Consider the following 25,530-nt stretch of genomic DNA (forward strand, 5'->3'; position numbering starts at 1 on the left):
CTAAGTATATTTTAAACTTTCATTTAAAAATGAGGGGTAGGGGCACCTGGGTGACTCAGCCAGTTACGCGTTCAAGTTCACCCCAGGTCATGCATGATCTTGCCGTTTGTGGGTTCGAGCCCCACATCGCGTTCTATGCTGATAGCTCAGAGCCTGGAGCCTGCTTCAGATTCGGTGTCTCCTTTTTTCTCTGCCCCTCCCCTGCTTGTGCTCTCTCTTTCTCTCAAAAATAAGTAAACATGTAAAAAATTTTAAAAACTAAAATAAAAATGAGGGGTAAATCCAGCCAGAGCATACATCTGGTCTGGCCTTCAGTCCACATCAGAGCTTTATACCCTACACTTTAGAGCAGCATTAATAATACGGACTGGTTTGGTGGGAGAAGCTGGTTTGCCCATTTTTGGCAAACCCAATTTGTGAAAACTAAGAATTCTAAAACAGCTTATTGGATATAAGTGCAATTTATCTGGTCTGGGATGATAAAAGATACAAGATAAATTTTCTACTAGTAGAATCTAAAAGTTTTGAGAGGCTAAATTAAAAATGAATGATCTGAAATCATAATGACCTTAAAGAACCTTCCCATTCCTCAGATTCGGCTCTTGATTTCCCCCCATTCCTGCTTCCATAACGCTAAAGGCTGAATCTGGTGCATCATACCTTTGGCTTCACACCTTCACACTTTTCCCAGGAGGATACCCAGCAGCTGCCTACTGCCCTTAGCTCTCCAGAATTCAAATAACCAACATCACCAAACATTTCCTGTTCATCATTAACACCAAAAGTGTCATGTGCAACATTATTCTAATTAAAGATTATAAAAATTAATTTTTAATGCCTCACGCCTTTTAAAAACCTGATAACTTGGTCTATCCTGGGACACCAAAGAAACAGGCTTGGATTTCCAGCCCTGACTATTTGTTTACAGAACAGTTTTAGCTCTTTTTGTGCCCTGCACTCCGTTGACAGACTGATGGAGCCTATGAACCTGTGTCAGAATAATGGTTGTAAATGAATGAGACACAATATATAAGGTTGCAAAGAAAACCAGTTGTATTGAAAAACAGTTACCACATTTTTTAAAATTTGTGAGATAGGTAATAATTTTGCCTCTTTATGAATATAATATATCATATGATCTAGCTGCTGGTCTAATTTTGAAGTAGTGACAGACATAAACCTCATTTGAGATTTTGCAGCAACCTTAATGTAAAATGAAAAGAAGTGTGTTTTCTGCTGACGCTCGTTGGGTGATTAGTCGCCAGTAGTCATACTAGAAGGAGAGGCTGAATTTCTACAGGGTAGAAGTGAAAATCCTTTTTCCAAGTTCACAAGCCCCTTGAATTTTATCCAAGGGCCCAGGTTAAGAGCCCCTAGCTGAGACTTTCCCTAACCCTTTGTTAGGACAAGCTGGGAAAGAAAAAGTGGGAGGAGGGCATGGGAGAAAGAAAAGAAAAAGAGAGAGAGAGTAGAGATGGAGGGATTGATAATTCAGAGTGGAACAATTCCAGCAAAGTGAATGAAAGTGTGGTGTGTGTGTTGGCAGTAACAGGGGAGAAACAAAAGGCAGGAACAAAAACGAAATGAGAGCCTGGAAGGAGAAAGTGAGCTTCATTTCCGAGACACCGCAGGTGGCAGTTAATTACAGGGGTGTCCCAATCCAGGAATGTCACCGCTTTCACAGGTGATCCTTTGTGAGCTGCCCTGAAACCAGATACCAGCAGCAAGGATGTGGCAAACCTGGCAAGTCACCAAAACGCACCCCCCCAGAGCCCGCGGTAGCCACTGACTCATGAAAACAAATTCAGAGATGATGGGTCTAATTTTTTGTGCATTTCAACAAGAATCGAACCTGCTGGTGATGGCAATATTTCCCACGATATTCCTTGGATGGGTTCATATTTGCTCCCATTTATTGATCTCTGACACCCAAGGAATGGAGTGCCTACTACCACAGAGAGGATTTTTCGCGAAAGCTAATGGAATTATTTCTGACACTTCCACTTCTCCTACTCTGTAATTTGTATAAAGACAATGTTTTCATTATGGAGCATCTCAGCAATTCTGAAACTCTAAAAATAATGATGGTGGCTTCAGTATAATAGTTTTTATTCCATATTATTTTGTTCTTTTAAGTCCATACTTCTAGTATCTAGATGTCAATCACTCTTTCAGCAAAGAGTGTATTGCATGTTTATGACTATTCGGAGAAAATAGTTCAAATCAATGGATTTTCTCCCTATACAGGTCAGTTATCTTTAAACAAAAACAAAGAGACAAAATCCAGTTATGTTCTATCTCACAGACTATATACTATTAACTCTTGTTGGATGACTTTCAAATAGTGCCTCTGGGACAAAGACATCTCTGTGATAAAATCAATAAAAATTCATCATTAGTGTGGGAATGAATTTTAAGTACCTTGATTTAAAGTCAATTAAAATTTAACAGCTAGTGCTTTAAATTCAAATATTTTGTTATTACTCTGGAGTATTTATTTCAAAGAGAAGAGGTGCCCTCTTCCCATTTAAGCCAACAATTCACATAAGAGTGAGATATTAAGTGGAAGATCATTCCTTATTTTTTAAATATGTGGATCCTCCTTAGGCCAGGCTTAGCTTTACTGTCAGGAAGCCATCCAGTTTGATAAGGGCCCATCTTACTTGGAGAAGTAAGGCCCTTCCTTACGAGGGCCATCCTGGACTGCAATGGATCACTTCTGAACCTGCTCCAGTCTACATACGTGAATGCCAAGAGATTCTACACACTCTGATTCAGCTGTTGGCACTAATGTGGAAGGTTACAGGATTAGCCCTTTCTGAACCATAAAAATTAAACATCTAAGTGGGTACACCCTGGACTACAGAATTTAAAATAATAGTGCCTTTTAGTATCATTGTGCTAAATAATCTCTTTGTGAATTCCATATCTGGACATCTCCAGAATTTGCGAAGACACCTTTTTTGGCCAAGTCTGCCTTTTTACGTAGAAGCAACTCCGGTGATAACTGCCTAAAGCAACATTCATGAAGTATGTTTCGTGGAACCGACATTGAAGAGATTCCACGGAGAAAAGAGAGTCCTGTGGTAGAATGTATTTTCCAAAGATGGTAGCACAATATCTCCTCCTTGTCTCCATGCTCTTATGGAGCTCTGCCACTTTCTCATCAAGATGTAGAATTGAACTCCCCTGTTTTTGTAGTCCTGTGACTCACTTGCATGTGACAGGAGGCAGTGAAGATAATGCTGCATCATTTCCAAGGTTATAAGTCACTGTAGCTTTCACTTGTGGATTGAAATACTTTCATTTGAGGGGTGCCTGGGGGGCTCAGTTGGTTAAGCCTCTGACTCTTGATTTTGGCTCAGGTCATGATCTCACAGTTTGTGAGTTCGAGCCCCATGTCAGGCTCTGCACTGATGGTGTGGGGCCAGCTTGGGATTCTCTGCCTCTCTCTGTCTGTCTCTCTCTCTGTGTCTCTTTCTGTCTCTCTCTGTCTCTTTTTCTCTCTCTCTCAAAAATAAATAAATAAACGTTAAGTAAAAAAAAAAAAAAAAATACTTTCATTGGAACCCTGAGCTACCGTGTAACAGTCCTATTAGCCTGAGGCAGCCATGCTGTGAGGAAGGCCAATGTAGCCGACATGAGAGACCTCAAGGAGATACTCCAAGGTGACATAAAGAGAGAAAGATGCCCCAGCTGCTCCTGCCACCTGCTCTTCTAGCATCAGTCACCACCTGACTACACTGCATGAAAGACCCCAAGTCAGAGCCATCCTGGTGTGAGTCCTTCCCAAATTCCTGATCCACAGAAACTAGGAGATAATAAAATGTTTATTGTTTTAAGTCTCTAAGCTCTGGGGCAACTTGTTTCACAGTAATATGAGGAGGTTCCATAACAAAATTTGGTCAAAAGTGAGTTAAACAAAACTGCATAGATTTTTGTTTTCCCTGCAGGATTTTTCAGAGCTTCTGTATGCTAATGAGCATATGCATCTCCCAGACTGGCATTTAGTATGCAGCACTTCCAACTTATTTCCCTGAGAAACCATTTCTATAGCTACTGTCAAGGGATAACTTTGGGAAATGCCAGGCTAAACGATGCTCTCTTCTCATGTGCGGGTTGCCCTCTTCCCCAGTGATCTGAACTACAGACAGTGAGCTTACTTCACTGTGATAATAAATTGAAGAACAAATGGTTATTGGCCAGCCCAGAAAGAGTCACCTCTTGGTGACTCCTGCATGTGATGTAACTCATTCCAACAGTATCACAGAGCAAACAGCATAAACTCTGAATGTCACTCACTATTTGCTGTGCCAATAATAGCTCCAGGATGTGCTACTCTTCCAATGGGTTTGACAAACATTTCCATGCACTGAAATTTTCATTAACCCTCTGGCTCTTCCAGTATCTCACTTTCAAACTGAAAATCTCTAAAAAGTTGGTTAGAGAAAGAGGGGGATGGGATTTGGTCCCTAATGTCTTCAAGGGGAATAAAGGAATTAGGCAGAAAATTCTACTTTGTGGTATCAGTTCCCCACATAGCTCTAAAAACAGAGTGCTTCTCCTGTCCAGAAAATTTTAAAAGGCCAGGAATGAGGATTAAACTGCTACAGATTGTTGGGAAACTTTTGCCCACTCTGTTGAGTGTTAAATAATTAGAGGGACAATATTGAAAAAGTTAGAAAGAATTCGTTTTTCTAATCAAATATGTGAAACGGGAATTAAGGTTTACAAACCTTAGTAAATATATAACAAGGGAGTACCACTTTCTGATTTGATAAAAGGATAGGAGTTACTCCTATGATTCCCAATTAGTCACTAGATGACTATCAATGTATGACATCAAATGCTCTAATCCATGACTCAGTTTCTCCATGACTAAATTGCCACTCAGTTTTTAAGCCTTTTTACCTAAAAACTGTAAACATATTCAAAGTCAGACCTGGGACAAGGATGAAGCCAAGGAGGCACTTCCCTTGGATGTAAAATTTAAGGGGGTGCCCTAAATCTCAGTTATCAAGATACATAATATTTAGTGTAGTAGTTTTTTGAAAATCTGTATTAATGCAAACAAAATCTATAATGAACAAATGTCAAATTTTTCAATGAAAGCAGCATCAATATTACCAATTTTTCCTTTTGCCTCAAGCTCCAATATGGCAAAGTGTGGTACTATTACCAAGCTCTAAAAGTAAGATAAATTGAACTCCACCAATACATCACACATGATAATTATGACAGACAAGTAATCAATACCTACATTGTTTTGGGTTCCCTCAAGCAACTCAGAAACACTATCTTACATACCAATCATATTATTTACTTAAGCAAATTACTTTAGGACCCTGCACTAGTCAAAATTCTAATAGCCAATTTTAACAGATATAGTTATAGATACAGATATGGGTATAGAGATAGACTCACAGATACAGATATAGATATACAGCTCTATATGCCTGATGTACTGAAGTGGACTTTTCCCATCACACACAGGCTTCCTCATCCCTCTTCTCCCCTCCCTATTCTCGGCCCCGCAGCAGTACAGGTGGCTTTCCTGTACTTTCACAGTTGAGTGCAACAAGTTACACAGAGAAATCCTGCTCCTCTTCCAAACAGGTCTATCATTTTGGCCAAACTGATTGGGAGCAGATTCTTTATTCCAACAAATAATTGGTTTCTCTTTGATCCTAATAGCTTCTCTCTCTCTCTCTCTGTCTCTCTCTGTCTCTCTCTCTCTCTCGATAGACAGACCACAGTCTTTGTTAAATTTAAAGACAGAGATGGTACCCAAGGGGACTAAAAGCCCATTGCAAAGTGCCTATGGCCCACAGATTGGCAGTCACAGATTTTGTTAATAATTCTTTTTTTCTTATTATTAAAGTAATATATGCCCATTTTAGAAGAATAAGTGAGTGAAAGGAGAAAGTAAAAGCCCCCCTGCTGTGGGATTGTGAAACAGTCTAACTATTCTATTTCTAACTGCTTTAGAAAACAACTTTGGCAGCACCTCAAAATGTCCAATATATAGTTACCATGTGAACCAGCAATTTCCCTCCTAGGTGTGTAGACAAGAGAATTGAAAATAAATCTATGTTCACACAAAAGCTTGTACATGAATGCTCATAGCTGCATTGTTTATAGTAGCAAAAAAGTGGAAACAACCCAAATGTCCATGGATAAGCAAAGTGTGATATATCAATAAAATGAAAATTTTAAGCCACAAAACATGAAATAATGATGCATGCTATAATGTAGACGAACTTTGAAAACATGCCAAGTGAAAGAAGCCAGACACAAAAGGCACGTATAATTCCATTTATATGAAATATCCTGAATAGGGAAATCCATAGACACAGAAAGTAGATTAGTGATTGCTTGAGCCTGGAGGAGGGGGAATGGGGATTGATTGCTAATAGGTATAGGATTTCTTTTGGGGGCAATGAGAGCATTCTAAAATTACATAGTGATGGTTGTATAACTCAGTGAATGTAGTAAAAATCACTGAACTGTACACTTTAAAAGTAGGAATTTTATGGTTTGGAAATCATATCTCAATAAACCAGTTATTCCTTTAAAAGTCCGTTGTAAGTCTAAGACATAAAAATAAGTACAATTAATATTTTCAGTGTTGCTACTTATCCCCTGATGGGTATCCACCAGTCAGTTCGCTCCAAAATAATCCCATTTCTCAATGATGCAGACACAACCCAAATGCCTGGAAGCCGTGTTCTCCATAGGCAGGAAATATTACCTGCTTTGTATTTCACAGACATGTTAAGGTAGACAGTGTTAAGAATATTTCTTGCAAGCTTCCCCTTACCCCTTAGTTGAAACTGCATGGCCTATACTTTGCTCATTAGCGAGTATGTCAATGTCAGTAGAGAGTCTGTTGGTCAATAAGTAAATAGTACAGTTTCCCTGGGAGACCAACAGCTTCACTAGGTTCATGAGAATGTAAATTATATGTATGTATATATTACAAATAGTAGCAATCACTTTATGCATTTTAATTAAAGCTACAGTATTAAAAATATGTAAAAGCAATAATAGGAAGACCATAAGTTCATTACCCTCATGAAATTGCTTTTATTTCTACCTGTATATATTTTGTCTAGTATGTGCTAACATAACTTTTTATAGTTGCAATCATAATATAATAATAACATGCCTTATGTTTTTACTTAAACGTCTCCATACATCTTTAGAATTAATATTATTTGCATGGTTTCATAACATACCTTTGTGCAAAGTGTATATGCATAACCATATCCCTAATATTAATTGTGGTAAAGTTAGATTGAGTACCTTTAATGTAGAAATATACATGAATATGGAAATACTAAGTAGTTATATCTATTTAATATGCACATATGACTCATTTAACCTTGGCTACTTCATTAAAATAAATTTCTGCATTGGTGGATGATTAGCTCTTATTACAAACTATCACATTTCCTTCCAAAAGGTAACCAATTTATAGAGCCGCTACTAGGAATGGGTACTGATTCTACTATAACGTTGCTGATATTATATGGTATCATTTTAAAAAATATTTCAGTTGACATATTTTAGTTATCCAGGGTTGTTTATTTCATATATTTATTCCTGGAATGATGAGCTTTTAGAAATTGCTTTCTATTTGTTCTCCCTTACTCAATTATTCCTTCAATGTTTAATATATACGTATTAGGTGTGAAATATAAGGAAATATCCCTTTCCTTACAGAGTTTACAGTCTAGTGAAATATATTTGTATCCTCTTTATCCTTTGAAGTTTGGATGTCTCCTTTATAAATATGAATTGTTAAAAATATTATATATATGAGTGCCTTTGGGGTTTTTTAATAGTGTAGAAATTTTAAATACTGTGGAAGCTATTAATCATACCTTTACAATTTATTTTATTTCTTCAAAAATGAAGTTGTCCTCCTGTATATTGAATAAATGTTCTAGTCTTTGTCAATTTTTCTTATAAATTGATTTGATTTTTATATTTTTATTCCATATTGATTGATTTTGAAACATGATAAAGCAGGGACTCACCTTAATTTTACTGTAATGTTATCCTGTTTCTATAATACTCTCTATTAAACAATCCTTCCTTAGCCTTTTTAAACACACACAGTTTTGCATACATATATTAATATATTATCTTATGTTGGTACTGTCTAGTCTGTATTAATTGATATTCCTATTTTCATTGTAGCAAAATACTGTCTGGGGAATTGCGTGTTTATGGACTAAACCTGGATAGTACACATGATAAAAGAACATAGTCCCTGGATGCAAAATGAATAAGTAAGATAGTAAGTATATAATGAAGATAATAATCGTAAAATTGGAGCCAGTTGGAGTAGGGAGTTAAGTGTGGCAAAATATTTGTATTTAAAGGTTAATCTTGAAAAATGTTACTGCTAGGTCTATCTTAAAGTGACATTTCCTGTAACAGTGGGACATCATTCAGTAGACAGAAAACAGGACAATGGAGAATGTTGAGGAGGAAGGATTAAAGTGCTACAGGCAGCAAGACAGTACCAGACGGGTTCACGCTGGGAAGAAGAAAAACGGAGTGGTCCAGAGTTACTGAAAAGCTTGCTGACTGAAGTCAGAAGCTAGATCAGCTGGGGCAGGGGGCCAGTGCATGCCACTTGATTGGAACGATATGGAAAGGCATGAAAAGATTATTTAAGCACAGTTTGGAGCCAGGCAGAGTTAGAAGGCTGGAAATTCAGGAGGCAGCAGTGGAGCAGTCGCAAGAGATTTTTATGTATGAAGAGGCTGAAAAGGACAGGATGTACAGCAGTAAATGCTAAGCAGCAGGGAGGGAGGGGCGGAGGGCGGGAGGAAGGGCCAGATGGATGGATGCAGGTTAAGCTGGCAACACGCTGTTACATTTCTTAAAAAGATAAAAGATACTTGAAAGACTGACTTTGGTGGAGGATAGACAAAACTTGAACATTAGCCTCAGAAGGAGCTGACCTATTTTAAGATATAAATGCAATTTAATTTTTTGTTACTTTACAAAGACTAAAATAGTATAAGGAATTAAATAATAACAGCAATGATTTGTCCAAAGCTACAGAACCTGTTTCAGTGGTACTTGTGTTAATCTGCTTTTCCAAACATCTAAGGCCCTGAAAGCCTCCCCCCAGGGGAAAATTGTTTTCCTACCTGCATCCGTTGGCCAAATACTCCCAGTGGGCTTGTTTCAGATGGCACTCTCGGTGAAAATGCCACCACTATCTGTCCTTTACGAAAGGTCTCAAGCTTACTTGCTATGCACTTACAGTTCTTAGCGACAGCGTAACCCATTAACCACAAATCACAAAGATAGTCCTCTAAGGAATTAACGTTTAGGTTTGACACCATGAACATGCCCAAATGGGCAAAGGATCTTCCATATCGATGGGAGCTTTTGTTGTTATTAAATGTTAAAACATCAACAACTCGGCCCTTCTAGAGCAGAGCAAATCTTCACCCTGGCTCTCCTTCCCATAGTTCCACACACACCCTTGGCTATTTTACTAGGAAGACTGCATTCCTCCACAAATCCCCTGTGGACTAATGTGACCTCTTGCTCTAAACGTGACTCAAAGGACTGTCTGAATTGACCTGCCGTACAAGAAACCCTACTTGAAACTCTTAGAAGCTTTTTTTTTTTTTTTTTAAATAAAAATGTATTACTGGTGTCATGACAATGATAAGACTTATCTCTGGTCGCCACCTCCCTCCTCCAACAGTCTCCACCCAGATAAAAAGGCCCTGAGTATTTAAATGTGAAATGGCACACAATTATTGACATAGCAATCACTTGGTGACAGTCTCTGTTTTGGGGGCAGGTCAGGGACACCAGGCCCTCGGTGGGTGTGGAAATGGTGACATGTCAGAATTTTCCCTGTTTGCATCTTCCTGAATGGTCATCAAAATACAAGTGATTTGGGCTCCAAATCATGAGCATACCAGCTGCTCTAGCACCTTCCTGCTCATAACAGCAAAATTAACATCATTGGGGAGCTCATTAGAAAGGCAGAATCTGCATTTTGCCAGGATCCCCAGGGGATTCATATGCACATTAAAGTTTTAGAAGCACCATATATTAAAGATTCGCTGCTCCAGTGCACACTGCTCCAAGATATTTCTTTGTATATAAACTAGAGCAGAAAACATATAAACTAGAGCAGCAAATGTAGAGCATATGAATGGATTTGGGCTAAAAATGTTAAGGATCAGAGAAAAAAAATCCCTCTTAACATGAAGACATCTCCTTACTTTAGCCAATATTAGGATATTTTTAGCATATGGTAGCAGGCTGCTGGTTTCCTCTTCCTACTTTAAAATAACAACATATTGGGGAAATGACAATAGCAGTGGAAACTAGGGGTATAAATCAATATTTATGATGTTTTTCAATCACCGGGAGGAATTCATCCTACTGCAATGTAGATTGGTCACACTGAGACATAATGGCCAGTGATTTCATATATGGGTTTCTTAAGAAAGCAAGACAGTTATAAAAATTCATCATTAGTGACAGACCTAATTCTTCAGAAGCTCTTCCTCCCTAAGGGAATTATTTCCTGGGAATTCTTCAGTGCATCATTGCTAGATTGACTATGGAGTCTATAACACCCAGTAATTTAACCTGGCCATGAGCTCATGGGTCCAACAATAGTGAGTTGCACCCTGTGTTGTCAACTCAGGAGTAAGTGGGGGTATAAAAGGAAGCAGTCCATCTTGGAGACCGGACTTACCCATGCTGTACCTCTAACAAAGCATGAGCTACATGCTGATTCGAATTTTTCGGTAGAAATACACTAGCTCATAGTAGAAAACTAGGTAATATGAACAAAAGTGGACCTGCCTCAACAAAGTAATATTGAGCAGGATAAATGTCTTCTGGACACTAAAAACTTAAATGCTAGGGGTTTGTGCCTGTTTGGCCTCCCAGCTTACATCCTGAAAGATCTGACTGTATGTTGGTAGACAGTGAGAGAATCCATATGGAATATGTGGACAACTATCAGATGGCAAACATCAGGCTGGGATCCATCTTCCTTGTTCAAATTCAGTAATCAGAAAAAAATTTATATATAATATGAAATTTTTAAAGATCAAAGAAAGATATAATTGCCCCACATAGGGAAAATTATTCTTTTTTTTAACAGAAGAATTTCTTTTAATGTTTATTTATTTATTTTGAGAGAGATATAGAGCATGAGTGGGGGAGGGGCACTGAGAGAGAGACAGAGAGAGAGAGAGAGAGAGAGAGAGAGAGAGAGAGAATCCCAAGCAGGCTCCACACTGTCAGCCCAGAGCCCAATGCAGGGCTTGAACCCATGAACTGTGAGAATCATGACTGGGGCCAAAATCAAGAGTTGGATGCCTAACCAACTGAGCCACCCAGGCACCCCAGGGAAAATTATTATTATTAGCAATGAGGAGTCAGATAAAAATTTTAGAAAGCATTTCTATTTTCGAAAACACAGAATAACTTAAAAAAAAAAAGAGAAAGAAAGAAATGATGGAGAAAGAACTCACTGAGGCACAAGGGCTGATATATAAAGGTAAACAGCAAGGACACGTAAGAAATGTACAGAAACAAATGTGGCCAGAGCCAGCTAAAGGGCATCTTAACGGCAGTGCAGAGCAGAAGGTGCCTTGCAGAAAACAGAACAAGTGTGATGAGGTGAACTAGAAACCAGAATCAGTGCGATCAAAGACCAACTAGTAAACCCAGAAGGAAAAAGAGATGAAGATAAGATAAAAAGCGAGCAACAGATCACAGAGCAAAGTGAGCAAAGCGAGCAAAGATCCAAAATCAGGTCCAAATCAGATCCAGATCAGGTGGACAACTGTAAACAATAATTTATCCACAAAGTATTTGTGCTTGAACAGCAGCTCAACTTCAAGAAGGAACAGTGGGAGTCTGAGACATTCTTGGACCGGCAGCTCCAATCACTTCCCCGCTTCTTCCAGCTCTGTAGGCATGGGGCTCTGCCAGGACAGGGGGCAGGCTGTGCTTCCAGGGAAGGTGGTTGAGTCCCTTTGGGGTGGCGGTAACACCCATGCCCAATGGGATTGTTGATGGAAGTGATGAAGGAGGTGATGGAGAGAAATGGGGAGGGGACGGTAGCTCTTCTGCCTGAGGTTGAGGTCCTGACCGAGGCAAGCACATTCCCGGCTCAGCATTGGCTAGGGCTGGGGAGTGGGAGCAAGGATTAACTGCATGTGAGCACACAGGAATTTTCTGGGATCATGAAAATGTTCTAAGACCAAAAATCACTGAACTGTACACGTAGCATGCATACATTTTATATGACATTTATTCACCAATAAAACTTTTCAAAGACTATGTACAAAAAGAAAAACTTTCTAGGGCAAAAAAAAAAAAAAAAAAAAGTCTGAGTCTACAGCTCTAATGAGCCCACCGTGTCCCTTGCAAAAATTAATTTAATATTGCTCAGTCTTCACCTTGTCTTGGCAACAGTTTTATTTTCATGATGAAAATTGTATAAGTGATATGATCTTATCCATGTAGGAAAAGGAAGCCAAACAAACAGATTACTTGCAGAAGAAAGATAATCACTGAACCCAAGCTTCTCCCATGCAAAAGTAAATGTCATAGTAATAAAAAGAAGAAATTTCTGTGCAATTCTCACAGGACAAGTTGAGCTCTCAAAATTATATGCCAAGCTAAGATGTAGCTCTTTGTTAGGGCAAAAGGATTATAATCAAGTGTGTGCGTATTTGATGTACAAAAGAATTCTTTTATAGTTACAGTGGGTTTCTCTGAATAGCAAATTGCATACATTTCAGATGAAGTTTGATTTGGAAACAATATTTTTCCCAGAGTACCTCACAGAAGCACACCTATTGCAAATCTGGAGCCTCAAGTTTAATTGCCTTGAACTTGAACAGTGACAGGTAAGTAACATGAACAAGGGGAGAAAGCCAAGTGTATTACCATGGTATGCTAGAGTCATTTTGTTGGAGTTTTAGCACTGATTTAACACTTAGGTTCTGCATCAGGGTAACTACAGGGACTGGTGAGGACTGTGGCAAACTGCAGAGCGTTCCAGCAGATTGACACTTTTCAAGAATGGGAACCCATAGGTGTGCCTGGGTGGTTCAGTCAGTTGAGTGTGTTTGACTCTTGATTTTGGAGTTCAGGAGACTGAGCCCTGAGTTGGGCTTTGCGCTGACAGCAAGGAGCCTGCTTTGGATTCTCTCTCTCACTTTCTCTGCCCTTGCCCTGCTTGCATTCTCTCTCTCTCCCTCTCTCTCCTCTCTACATATATATATATATATATATATATATATATATATATATATATAAAGAATGGGAACCCGTATTGCTGAGTCTTTTCATTTCACAGAGAAATTAGATATCTAGATTTTTATATTTAAAAAATCTTCAGTTTATGCATCTGAAAACAAACGGCTTTGTTCAGAGTCAGTGGCTTTCATGCTATTTTATGCTACAGAAGTCTTTCTTCAACTTAAATTCTCCATAGAACACAAGACTTTGAAACAGAGAGAACTAGATTATATTTCTAATCCCTGTGATTTTAAAGGACCCCAAATATCAGTTGGCCGAGTTTTGACCTGTCATCTAGCTGTTCGGCATATTTAATGCCAATTTAATTCATTAGGTTAGCTCAATTTAACATGCGTTAAGTGACTGCTATGGATGGACACTGTGTCCGAGTCATGATCTGTGCCTTCGTGGAGATGTGATCACACAGTTGACAGTCACACCTACTTCTTTCAGAGCAAGAAAGGTAAAACACCATAGAGGTTGCAGAATATCCTGCTTGAAGAGGAAGAAGAAGGGGAAGATGACAGCCAAGAGGACATTTCTGCTGTGCCTTGAAGGACGGACTGAATTTTTCCAGGTAGAGATGGGACTGGTAGTGTGGATCTGGAACAGCATGAAAAAACACACATGGTTAAGAAAGGACACAGCACATGCAGAGAAAATGAGACACCTGGTACACGAAAGGAAACAGCACCCAGAAATTAAGCATTAACTTATTTACTGGAGAGCAATTGAGTTACACTAATCAGTTACTTTCTTAGAGTTTCCTGCATGGAGGGATGAGAAAAACCAGGGCTCAGAGTGGCATGGATGTAAATCCTAGCCTACATGTATAAATCACTCATTCGATTATGCACTTTTTTTTAAGTTTTCTTTTTAAAATTTTTTTAAAAATCCAAGTTAGTTAACATATAGTGTAATAATGGCTTCAGGAGTAGAATTTAGTGATTCATTATTTATGAATAATATCCAGTGCTCAACCAAATAAGTGCCCTCCTTAGTCCCCACCACCCATCACCCATTTAGCCTATCCCCCCACCCACCTCCCCTCCAGCCACCCTGTTCTCTGTATTTAAGTCTTTTATGGTTTACCTCCTTCTCTGTTTTTATCTTATATTTCCTTTCCTGCTCCTGTGTTCATCTGTTTTGTTTCTTAAATTCCACATATGAGTGAAATCATATGGTATTTGGAATTATGCACTTTATTTATTTATTTATTTTTTAATATATGAAATTTATTGTCAAATTGGTTTCCATACAACACCCAGTGCTCATCCCAAAAGGTGCCCTCCTCAATACCCATCACCCACCCTCCCCTCCCTCCCACCCCCCATCAACCCTCAGTTTGTTCTCAGTTTTTAACAGTCTCTTATGCTTTGGCTCTGTCCCACTCTAACCTCTTTTTCTTTTTTTTTTTTTCCTTCCCGTCCCCCATGGGTTTCTGTTAAGTTTCTCAGGATCCACATAAGAGTGAAACCATATGGTATCTGTCTTTCTCTGTATGGCTTATTTCACTTAGCATCACACTCTCCAGTTCCATCCACGTTGCTACAAAAGGCCATATTTCATTTTTTCTCATTGTGAGTATTACTCCACGTAGTACGTAGTACTCCATTGTGTAGTACTCCATTGTGTATATAAACCACAATTTCTTTATCCATTCATCAGTTGATGGACATTTAGACTCTTTCCACAATTTGGCTATTGTTGAGAGTGCTGCTATAAACATTGGGGTACAAGTGCCCTTATGCATCAGTACTCCTATATCCCTTGGATAAATTCCTAGCAGTGCTATTGCTGGGTCATAGGGTAGGTCTATTTTTAATTTTCTGAGGAACCTCCACACTGCTTTCCAGAGTGGCTGCACCAATTTGCATTCCCACCAACAGTGCAAGAGGGTTCCCGTTTCTCCACATCCTCTCCAGCATCTAGAGTCTCCTGATTTGTTCATTTTGGCCACTCTGACTGGCGTAAAGTGATATCTGAGTGTGGTTTTGATTTGTATTTCCCTGATAAGGAGCGACGTTGAGCATCTTTTCATGTGCCTGTTGGCCATCCGGATGTCTTCTTTAGAGAAGTGTCTATTCATGTTTTCTGCCCATTTCTTCACTGAGTTATTTGTTTTTCGGGTGTGGAGTTTGGTGAGCTCTTTATAGATTTTGGATACTAGCCCTTTGTCCGAAATGTCCTTTGCAAATATCTTTTCCCATTCCGTTGGTTGCCTTTTAGTTTTGTTGGTTGTTTCCTTTGCTGTGCAGAAGCTTTTTATCTTCATAAGGTCCCAGTAATTCACTTTTGCTTTTAATTCCCTTGCCTTTGGGGATGTGTCGAGTAAGAGATTGCTACGGCTGAGGTCAGAGAGGTCTTTTCCTGCTTTCTCCTCTAAGGTTTTGATGGTTTCCTGTCTCACATTCAGGTCCTTTATCCATTTTGAGTTTATTTTTGTGAATGGTGTGAGAAAGTGGTCTAGTTTCAACCTTCTGCATGTTGCTGTCCAGTTCTCCCAGCACCATTTATTAAAGAGACTGTCTTTTTTCCATTGGATGTTCTTTCCTGCTTTGTCAAAGATGAGTTGGCCATACGTTTGTGGGTCTAGTTCTGGGGTTTCTATTCTATTCCATTGGTCTATGTGTCTGTTTTTGTGCCAATACCATGCTGTCTTGATGATGACAGCTTTGTACTAGAGGCTAAAGTCTGGGATTCTGATGCCTTCTGCTTTAGTCTTCTTCTTCAAAATTACTTTGGCTATTCGGGGCCTTTTGTGGTTCCATATGAATTTTAGGATTGCTTGTTCTAGTTTCGAGAAGAATGCTGGTGCAATTTTGATTGGGATTGCATTGAATGTGTAGATAGCTTTGGGTAGTATGGACATTTTGACAATATTTATTCTTCCAATCCATGAGCAGGGAATGTCTTTCCATTTCTTTAAATCTTCTTCAATTACCTTCATAAGTTTTCTATAGTTTTCAGCATACAGATCTTTTACATCTTTGGTTAGATTTATTCCTAGGTATTTTATGCTTCTTGGTGCAATTGTGAATGGGATCAGTTTCTTTATTTGTCTTTCTGTTGCTTCATTGTTAGTGTATAAGAATGCAACTGATTTCTGTACATTGATTTTGTATCCTGCAACTTTGCTGAATTCATGTATCAGTTCTAGCAGACTTTTGGTGGAGTCTATTGGATTTTCCATGTATAATATCATGTCATCTGCAAAAAGCGAAAGCTTGACTTCATCTTTGCCAATTTTGATGCCTTTGATTTCCTTTTGTTGTCTGATTGCTGATGCTAGAACTTCCAGCACTATGTTAAACAACAGCGGTGAGAGTGGGCATCCCTGTCATGTTCCTGATCTCAGGGAAAAAGCTCTCAGTTTTTCCCCGTTGAGGATGATGTTAGCTGTGGGCTTTTCATAAATGGCTTTTATGATCTTTAAGTATGTTCCTTCTATCCCGACTTTCTCAAGGGTTTTTATTAAGAAAGGGTGCTGGATTTTGTCAAAGGCCTTTTCTGCATCGATTGACAGGATCATATGGTTCTTCTCTTTTTTTTTGTTAATGTGATGTATCACGTTGATTGATTTGCGAATGTTGAACCAGCCCTGCATCCCGGGAATGAATCCCACTTGGTCATGGTGAATAATTCTTTTTATATGCTGTTGAATTCGATTTGCTAGTATCTTATTGAGAATTTTTGCATCTATATTCATCAGGGATATTGGCCTGTAGTTCTCTTTTTTTACTGGGTCTCTGTCTGGTTTAGGAATCAAAGTAATACTGGCTTCATAGAATGAGTCTGGAAGTTTTCCGTCCCCTTGTATTTCTTGGAATAGCTTGAGAAGGATAGGTATTATCTCTGCTTTAAACGTCTGGTAGAACTCCCCTGGGAAGCCATCTGGTCCTGGACTCTTATTTGTTGGGAGATTTTTGATAACCGATTCAATTTCTTCGCTGGTTATGGGTCTGTTCAAGCTTTCTATTTCCTCCTGATTGAGTTTTGGAAGAGTGTGGGTGTTTAGGAATTTGTCCATTTCTTCCAGGTTGTCCAATTTGTTGGCATATAATTTTTCATAGTGGAATTATGCACTTTAAATTAGATAATTTTACTTTAATAATCCAAATTCCTCTTAAATTTTATAAATACTTAAAACACAAACATGCACAGATTTTTGTAGAAAATATTAATAATATCGGCTTGATTCTCATCAACATTTCTAGTCTTCATTTCTAGGATTACAATCTGGTAATTCATCAAGAAGACAATTTAAATCATCCCCAGCAATTCTGAGGCTATTTTTCCAAGCAATCTTTGGAGCTGCATCCTCAGTTTGCTAAACATCCTTAACCACCAGAATGATTAGTGGAATGTAGACCAAATTCTTGTTCAAAATCCAGGTGACACAGAGCCCTAATTTACGCCTTTAACGAGGACTATAAAACTTAGAGAAGGAGTTAAACATTCCACATTTCTGGGGTGACATCACAACATGACATAGTTTTCAAGTCATGTTTGAGCTTATAAATCCCATCCAGGGTTACTCTACCACTAGAGACAGTTCTGGGTTAATTTCACTCCCTATATTATATTTTTAAGACATACTGTATTTTTTAATATGTGTTAAATATGATCATTTATTTCCCATTTAGCTGAAGAGACCTTAGAACTCGAGAGAAACCTGAATTCTTTTCATATTATTCCTACTTGGCAGGGCCCCAAAGTTTTATTCATTTTTTTCCCCAAAGTTTTATTCAATATTAAAAAGGCAGCTAATTGGATTCTCTATCTTTTAAGACTGTCTCATCACACCTGCTGAGGTGGGTCTGTTGACATTGCCTGGCATATTTTGTAGTGCAATAAATAATAGATCCGAAGAAGATTGTGAAGCATAATATTGAAAAGGATCTTGTGTAACTTCAAAATACCCACGGGTCGATAAGATTAAACATAAGAAATGGAGAAAAAAGGAAGAAACAGAAAAAAAAGGCATGAAAAATAAAATGAGACCAAAGTTTAGGTTAGCTTACAAGATAGAAGTCATAACATGCTATGTCCTACTAAGATGTCTAATTTTACAAATTTGAATCTAGATTTCTTAGCAGCCATGGCAAAGCAGAAAGCATAGTCATACCTTCCATAAAGTAAATACAAATAAGTTACTCAGAAGAATGACAAATATCCCTAAGTCCAAGTTTTTTGAGAAATTTATTTCATGGGTCCCCATAAAGAGTTCAATGGAGACTACTATAGCGGTAAAGAATGCTCTGAGCTGAAGTTTAATAATCCATGATATGTGAAGAGGACGAAGGAAGTGCTAAAAAGGCAAAAAAACCAAAAGATTTCTTGAAGGTGAAGGCTCCTCAGGGAGCCATAAGTTAAGTCCTCAAAGACATTTGTATACAAATGCAAAACCAACTGTTTTTTTTTTTTATAAGATCCCTCAAAGTAGGCCAAGTATATGAGTAATCGCCAGAACTCAGTTCATCTCTGTGGACCTCAATATGATTAATTTGAAAAGGAGAAGATGACAGGCAGGTGGAAAGGCCTAGATAATCCCTGAGGGTCCTTTTAGCTTTAGAATAACGTTTGTGATTTTCCATTATTATTATTGAAGTGTAATTGAGGTGCAGTGTTATATTTGTTGCAGGTGTACAACGTAGTGATTCAACAATTGTATACATTACTCAATGCTCACCATGGTAAGTATAGTCACCGTCTGTCACCATATAACATTATTGAAATATTATTGACAATATTCCCTATGCTAGTTTTCATCTCTGTGACTTTTTTGTTTTATGACTGGAAGTTTGTAGCCCTTCGTCCCCTTCATCTATTTCACCCATCCCCCCACCTCCCCTTTGGCAATCACCAATTCCCTGTAAAGAATCCATCTGTTTGTTTTGGTTTTTAGAATCCACATATAAGTGAAATAATGTGGCTTTTGTCTTTGACTTATTTCACTTAGCATAATACCTTCTAGGCCCATTTATGTCACTGCAAATGGAAAGGTTTCATTCTTTTTGTGACTGAGTAATGTGACTCTTTTTATTAAATTTTTAAAAAAATATTTATTTATTTTGGGGAGAGCCCAAGGTGGGGTGCAGAGAGAGGGGGACAGAGGATCTGAGGCAGGCTTTGCACTTACAGGTTGACAGCAGCGAGCCCAATGTGGGGCTTGAACTCATGAACCGCAAGATCATGACCTGAGCCGAAGTTAGACGCTCAACCAACTGAGCCACCCAGGCGCCCCTTTTTTATTAAATTTTTACTGAGCCCCTATTATGTGCTGTTTCCCTGGATTCAAAAGAATTCTACACACACACACACACACACACACACACACACACACACACACATGCACCCCTTTGAGTATCTCATAATTTTGCCTTTCTGGAGAGTAGATGTGTTGCTATTTGCCTGTTATTATAGCAAGAAAGAATCCAATATTTGCACACCAGTTGATCCATGAATGTCAACATAGCGCAGGCACCTTCTGTCCTCCTAAATTGTTAATCTGTGAACTCAGATGAAGGTTAGAAACTCTCACTAAATGTTTAAAATTCCTTTTGGATGCTTCTGTCAGACTGAAATTTTCAAATATGTGAATGGTACATATGCTAAATGAGGCACTCGACACCCCCACTCTTTTAGTAAAGTCCTCGTATTCAAAATCCCAGGAATATTTCCCACCATTAAAAACCCGTAAGTGAGGATACAACTAAACTGTTGGGCTTTTGAAAACTTGGGGACATTGGGGCGCCTGGGTGGCGCAGTCGGTTAAGCGTCCGACTTCAGCCAGGTCACGATCTCGCGGTCTGTGAGTTCGAGCCCCGCGTCAGGCTCTGGGCTGATGGCTCAGAGCCTGGAGCCTGTTTCCGATTCTGTGTCTCCCTCTCTCTCTGCCCCTCCCCCATTCATGCTCTGTCTCTCTCTGTCCCAAAAATAAATTAAAAAAACGTTGAAAAAAAAAAAAAAGAAAACTTGGGGACACAGCTGTGCAGAAAAGACAGAGCCCCTTAGGAACTGGATGAAAACAGAAGTGAGACCAACAACAATTAGCGATCTTAAGAGGAATTTTAAGAGGTAATGGTAAATCTTCAAGGTGTTTTATAGTATCATTATGCTTCAAATCTCCCAGATGCCACAAATATTTAACTTTACACATATATCACTTAGGTATCATATGTATGTGTGTGTGTGCCCCATAATATTTATGGAAATATTTGGGGAATATCTGTAAATCTGGCTTAGAACACTTTGCAACCCCATTTTTCTCTGCCTCAAAAGAAGAAAACTATGTAACAAAATGAAAAGCATATTCCAGATCATTTTTACAGTTGCAGGAGCTCGACATTTTTCTGTAAACATAGAGTGCTTTCCATGTGTTGTCTTGGTGATCCAATGTTACACCGGTGTTGCTATTAATGACATGCTATTTCCAAAGCCATGAGCAACTCTTGGTAAATTTCCAAACAAAACAGCATACTTTTTCCTCAATAAGCCTGGTAGTTGCATTTCTGAGAAATTCAACACATATTAAAACTGTGCAAAAATTACTTTGTATATGTAAAATAGTGTTGTTCTATGCTCAGATAATTATAAAGTGTTTTTTCACCTGTATGCATGTCCAATCTGACATTAAAATATCATGTGGGATATGTGTTATGGGTTGAAGTGTGAGTCCCAAAACTTCACATTTTGAAGTCACATCCCCAAGGGCCTCAGAACGTGACCTTATTTGGGAATAGGTTCATTGCAGATGTAATTAGTTAAAATGAGGTCAGACTGGTATAAGGAGGGCCCCTAATGCAATATGACTGGTGTCTTTCTAAGAAGGGGATATTTGGACACAGACAAATGCACACATCATTCATATGCCATGTGAAGATGAAGGCAGAGGTGGGTGGTGCTTTACAAGCCAAGGAACGTCAAGGATTTCCGGCAAACTAGCAGAACGAAGGAAAGAGGCATGGGACAGATCCTCCCTCATGGCCCTCAGAACGATCCAACCCTGATGACACCTTGCTCTCAGACTTCTAGACTCCAGAAGTACGAGACAATAAATTTCTGTGCTTTAAACCATTCAGTCTGTGGTACTCTGTTATGACAGCCCTCACCAACTGATACAACATGGGTGAGTGAGGTACCTCAGAGGATATCTTTTCTTACTACTTTCACTTTTTATACTACGTGAAATGTGGTGCCCATTTAATAGACTGCATTTTTTTTTAATTTTTTTTTTCAATGTTTATTTATTTTTGGGACAGAGAGAGACAGAGCATGAATGGGGGAGGGGCAGAGAGAGAGGGAGACACAGAATCGGAAACAGGCTCCAGGCTCTGAGCCATCAGCCCAGAGCCTGACGTGGGGCTCAAACTCACGGACCGCGAGATCGTGACCTGGCTGAAGTCGGACGCTTAACCGACTGCGCCACCCAGGCGCCCCTAGACTGCATTTTTTGTGCAATCCCATACAAAAGAGATTTTGTTTTATGGGGAGTGAGGGGAAAGGTAGGGAGAAAGCCATTAGAACCTGATCCATACAATTCCCCTTGGGGGAAAAAGCATCATGTATGTGGCCAGTACTGATACCTGAAGAACATCCCCGCAGTGCTGGAAAAGTCGCTTCAGCCCTTGGTCCGTCACGGCCTGGCCAGCATGGCGGCAGCGATGCAGAGACAGAGAGCGGGGCTGGTGGCCAGCCAGGGCCACCAGCCAGTCATCCTCCAGGACGTGGCAGTCTGTGATCTGGACCTGCTTCCCTGGGAGTTAAAAAAATAATGATAATAAATAAAACCAAGGATCTTAAGGAGCTCCCCTTCGACAACACCCTCCAGATAAGGCCCATTCCAGGGTGTTTTCTCTTATGCCACAAATGTTACTGAGCGCTAACATGTGCTAAGCACTGAGGTGACAGTGGAGATGTAACCACACAGACAGGGTACCTGTTCTCGAGCTGCTCAGGAGCTGCATGGGGGAGCTCCTTGTGTTTAAGGGTCATATGCACAAGGTAATTAGCAACCTTGAAAAGTGCTCAAGTACAAGATGCTGGAAGATTATATGAGGGGTAACACCGGAGTTAGAGAAGCCTTCCCCAGGAAGGGACATTTGCACTGATATGGGAATCCACGTGGCAAAGGGGGAAGGGAAGGAGCTTAGCACACGAAAGTGAAGAAGGGCTGGTGTGACTGGCAGCTACACAGTTGGGGCGTAGGGTGACACAAGATGAGGTGGCAAGGAATCACACTGCATGTGACCTTGTGCACCAGCATGAAGGTTGGGAGTCAGTGACATTTTTTTTTTTGTTAATATTTTAAAGTAATCTCTACACCCAACATGGGGCTTGAACTCACAACCCTGAGATCAAGAGTCAGACACTCTGTGGACCCAGCTAGCCAGGCACCCCTGGAACTCAGTGATTTTAAGCAAGGATCAGTCTTGGGTTGTTTTTTTGTTTTGTTTTGTTTTGTTTTGTTTTGTTTTGTTTTGTTTTGTTTTAAAACAGGTCACTCTGGCTACCTTGTTGAAATGTGGTAGCTCATTTTTTTAAAATTATTTATTTATTTATATATTTATTTATTTTTGAGAAAGAGAGAGAGAGCATGGGGGAGGGGCAGAGAGAGAAGAAGACAGAGGATCTGAAGCAGGCTCTGCACTGACAGCAGAGAGCTTGATGCGGGGCTTGAACTCACAAACCATGAGATCATGACCTGAGCTGAAGTCGAACAATTAACCAACTGAGTCACCAGGCAGGTCATTTTTAACACTCACCCCTTCTCCATAGGGCCAGATTGTTTCCAATAACAATTATTTGTTTTCTGGAATTGTTTAGGTTTAGTGCAATACCTTTACAAGACATTTTAAATTTTAGACATTTAAATGGAAAGACATTTCCATTTTAAAGACATTATTTAAATTCAGTAAATCACTTCGCGTATGAACAAAAAAGTGCACATATCAAAGTTTTGCTGTTGAAAACATTAAACATATCAAGTGTCTACGTGGTCACGTGGAATAATTGAAGTAACTCAAGTTCTGTTTCTTTATCTTTATAATCACTGTGCTATCATCATGTAATTTGGGTCTGCTGTTTAAATGCTTGAATGTAAAGCTACAGGAGGATTAGAGACAAAAACCATAATGAAAATGAGCTCCTCTGATTCAGAACCATCACAAACTTAACTTTCAAAAGACCAACAAGTCCATGCATGTCAGGGGCCCACTGTGTTACTTAGAGCTCAGAGTCCATTTCCACGTAGAATACGATGTTTGTTAAAGGGTAAGTATTCAGACGGACTCATTTAAAGCTCATATATTAATTATTAAAATTCCACAGGAACTGCAGCAATTGTATAGAACTTAGATCATCAAAAAAGATTTTTTTCAGGGATTAGTTTTTTACTGCTGAAATCCTTTAGAATTGCCCATGCATGGTGATAGTAAAAAATGGACTGACTTTTAAAGGTTTTATTATTGCTTTTAAATTCTTTATAGTCAATGCACCCCTTTCCTAACTGCACCCAGGGCACATCTGCCCCCCTTTCCCTACCCCAGCCCTCAGGATACCACTGGTGCGGAGAATGCATCGAAGGAGAACAAGGGATTTGGAGGAGGCCAGTAAGAGGGAAGCCCATGGCAGAGAAAATGGAGGCTTGTTGGGACTTTGTGACTGATTAGACATTTAGGTGGGGACAGGAATGAGGCCATGTTATCTCCCAGCGTTCTGCTGGGGTGCCCAAGGGGATGGACTTCTTGGTATGTAGATGGGACTGATGCCACAAGAATGGTTGCAATTGCCTGGGGAGAGAGCATTGTGCAATAGTTCTAAACCTTGATGAACTCTAACATGTAAAATGGAATATGCTGGCAACATATTATTTCCATTTTGCAACTGGGAAACCAAGGCACTGAGTGATTATATCACTTTTCCAAAAGCAAGTTAGGAGAGATACCAGTGTTGATTTTTGTCCTCATCATGTGTACCCAGTCACTTGATCAAACTGTGATTTAAGAAAGAACCATCTTTGGGAGATACTGAAAAGAAACACAGGTCCTATCATTCTTCCATGCTGGGGAAGAAATGCTGATGGATGTTATCAGTCCCTGGGACAGCTGGAACTTAGACCTAATGAGTACGTGGTATGAAGGGAGCAACGTGGACTTTCATTTCTCTGGGAATAGATGTGTTTTACTTGAAACATGGTTTCAGGAAGTCCAGAAAGGCTGCCAGAGATGTGGAAGAAAGCCCGAAGAGCATGGCATCACCAAAACCAAGAGGGGAGGACACTTCGAGGAGAGAGACCTTTTCTGATATCCCTAGTGCCGAAGCATGGGCTCTCACATGGGGTAGGTGCTCAATACTTGCAAGATGGTGGGAAATCGGACAGACTAGAAGTCACACTAGGCTAGGGATCATTTACCTGAATATAGACCCAGCTCTGGGAAAACTAAACGTGTACTCTTAATCAAGTAATTGAACTGCTCAGATTGGTCCAAAAGCTTTCTTTCAACTCTAAGATTCTACATAAAGGATGACCACTCCCAAAATAATTAACAGTTTGCTCTCCATTCATCCGAATGATTCAAAAAGCAGAGCTGGAAGGGACCTTAGAGACCATCTCCCTTCTTTCAGACCCTCAGTCTAAGGAAGCCCAGGCTAAGAAAAAGCCTATACTTTGATAAAGGTGCATCAGAATTCAATCCTACATCTTCTCCCTTCCAGGTCACTGTTCCATCTTATAGCTCCATTGTCTTTCTTCATGTGTAGAACTAAAACAAAAATGTTGCATAAGGTTTTCTTCCCCAGTATTCTCTCTTTAGAAGTGCCACTATGGTTAACTCCTGGGCATTCCACATTCTTGTGCTAACACACTGAAAATGATCAATGAAAGCCAGTTGATTCTCTGAAGGTGTATGTGTACACACTCACACACACTGAGAATTGTAGCCGAGGTCTAACTTACCTATTTTTCCCCATCAATCTCACCAACCTCTCTTATACACTATTGATAGTGCCAGCTATAACAAAGAGATAAATAAAACCTCAGGCACTATTGACAAGACTAAATCTTGCTAACCACATACAGCCCTTGTATAGCAGTGAGTGACATTGCACTCAGAAGAAAATAAGCACATCACTGGAGAATTTGGAAGACCAATGTTTTCTACTCTAGCCTAATGAAATATTCTGTGCTGCTTGATTTTGCCATAAAGAACA

General features: G+C 39.4%; 1 long non-coding RNA gene across 2 annotated transcripts in view; it reads left to right on the plus strand.

Moving 5' to 3' along the window:
- LOC123593131 overlaps positions 1 to 24,651 on the plus strand; it is a 30,995-nt gene extending 6,344 nt beyond the window's left edge. Inside the window, exons 2-5 of one of the 2 annotated variants that reach the window (XR_006710146.1) lie at positions 8,206 to 8,305; positions 12,852 to 12,923; positions 13,771 to 13,894; positions 24,523 to 24,651. This is a non-coding gene — a long non-coding RNA (uncharacterized LOC123593131). Of the gene's footprint in view, positions 1 to 8,205; positions 8,306 to 12,851; positions 12,924 to 13,770; positions 14,220 to 24,522 lie in introns of those variants that run through there. The other variant, XR_006710145.1, reaches the window with a different exon arrangement.
- The last annotated feature ends 879 nt before the right edge of the window (positions 24,652 to 25,530 follow it).

The sequence above is a fragment of the Leopardus geoffroyi genome, chromosome D4 (genome assembly GCF_018350155.1).
Source record: "Leopardus geoffroyi isolate Oge1 chromosome D4, O.geoffroyi_Oge1_pat1.0, whole genome shotgun sequence".
Lineage (NCBI taxonomy): Eukaryota > Metazoa > Chordata > Mammalia > Carnivora > Felidae > Leopardus > Leopardus geoffroyi.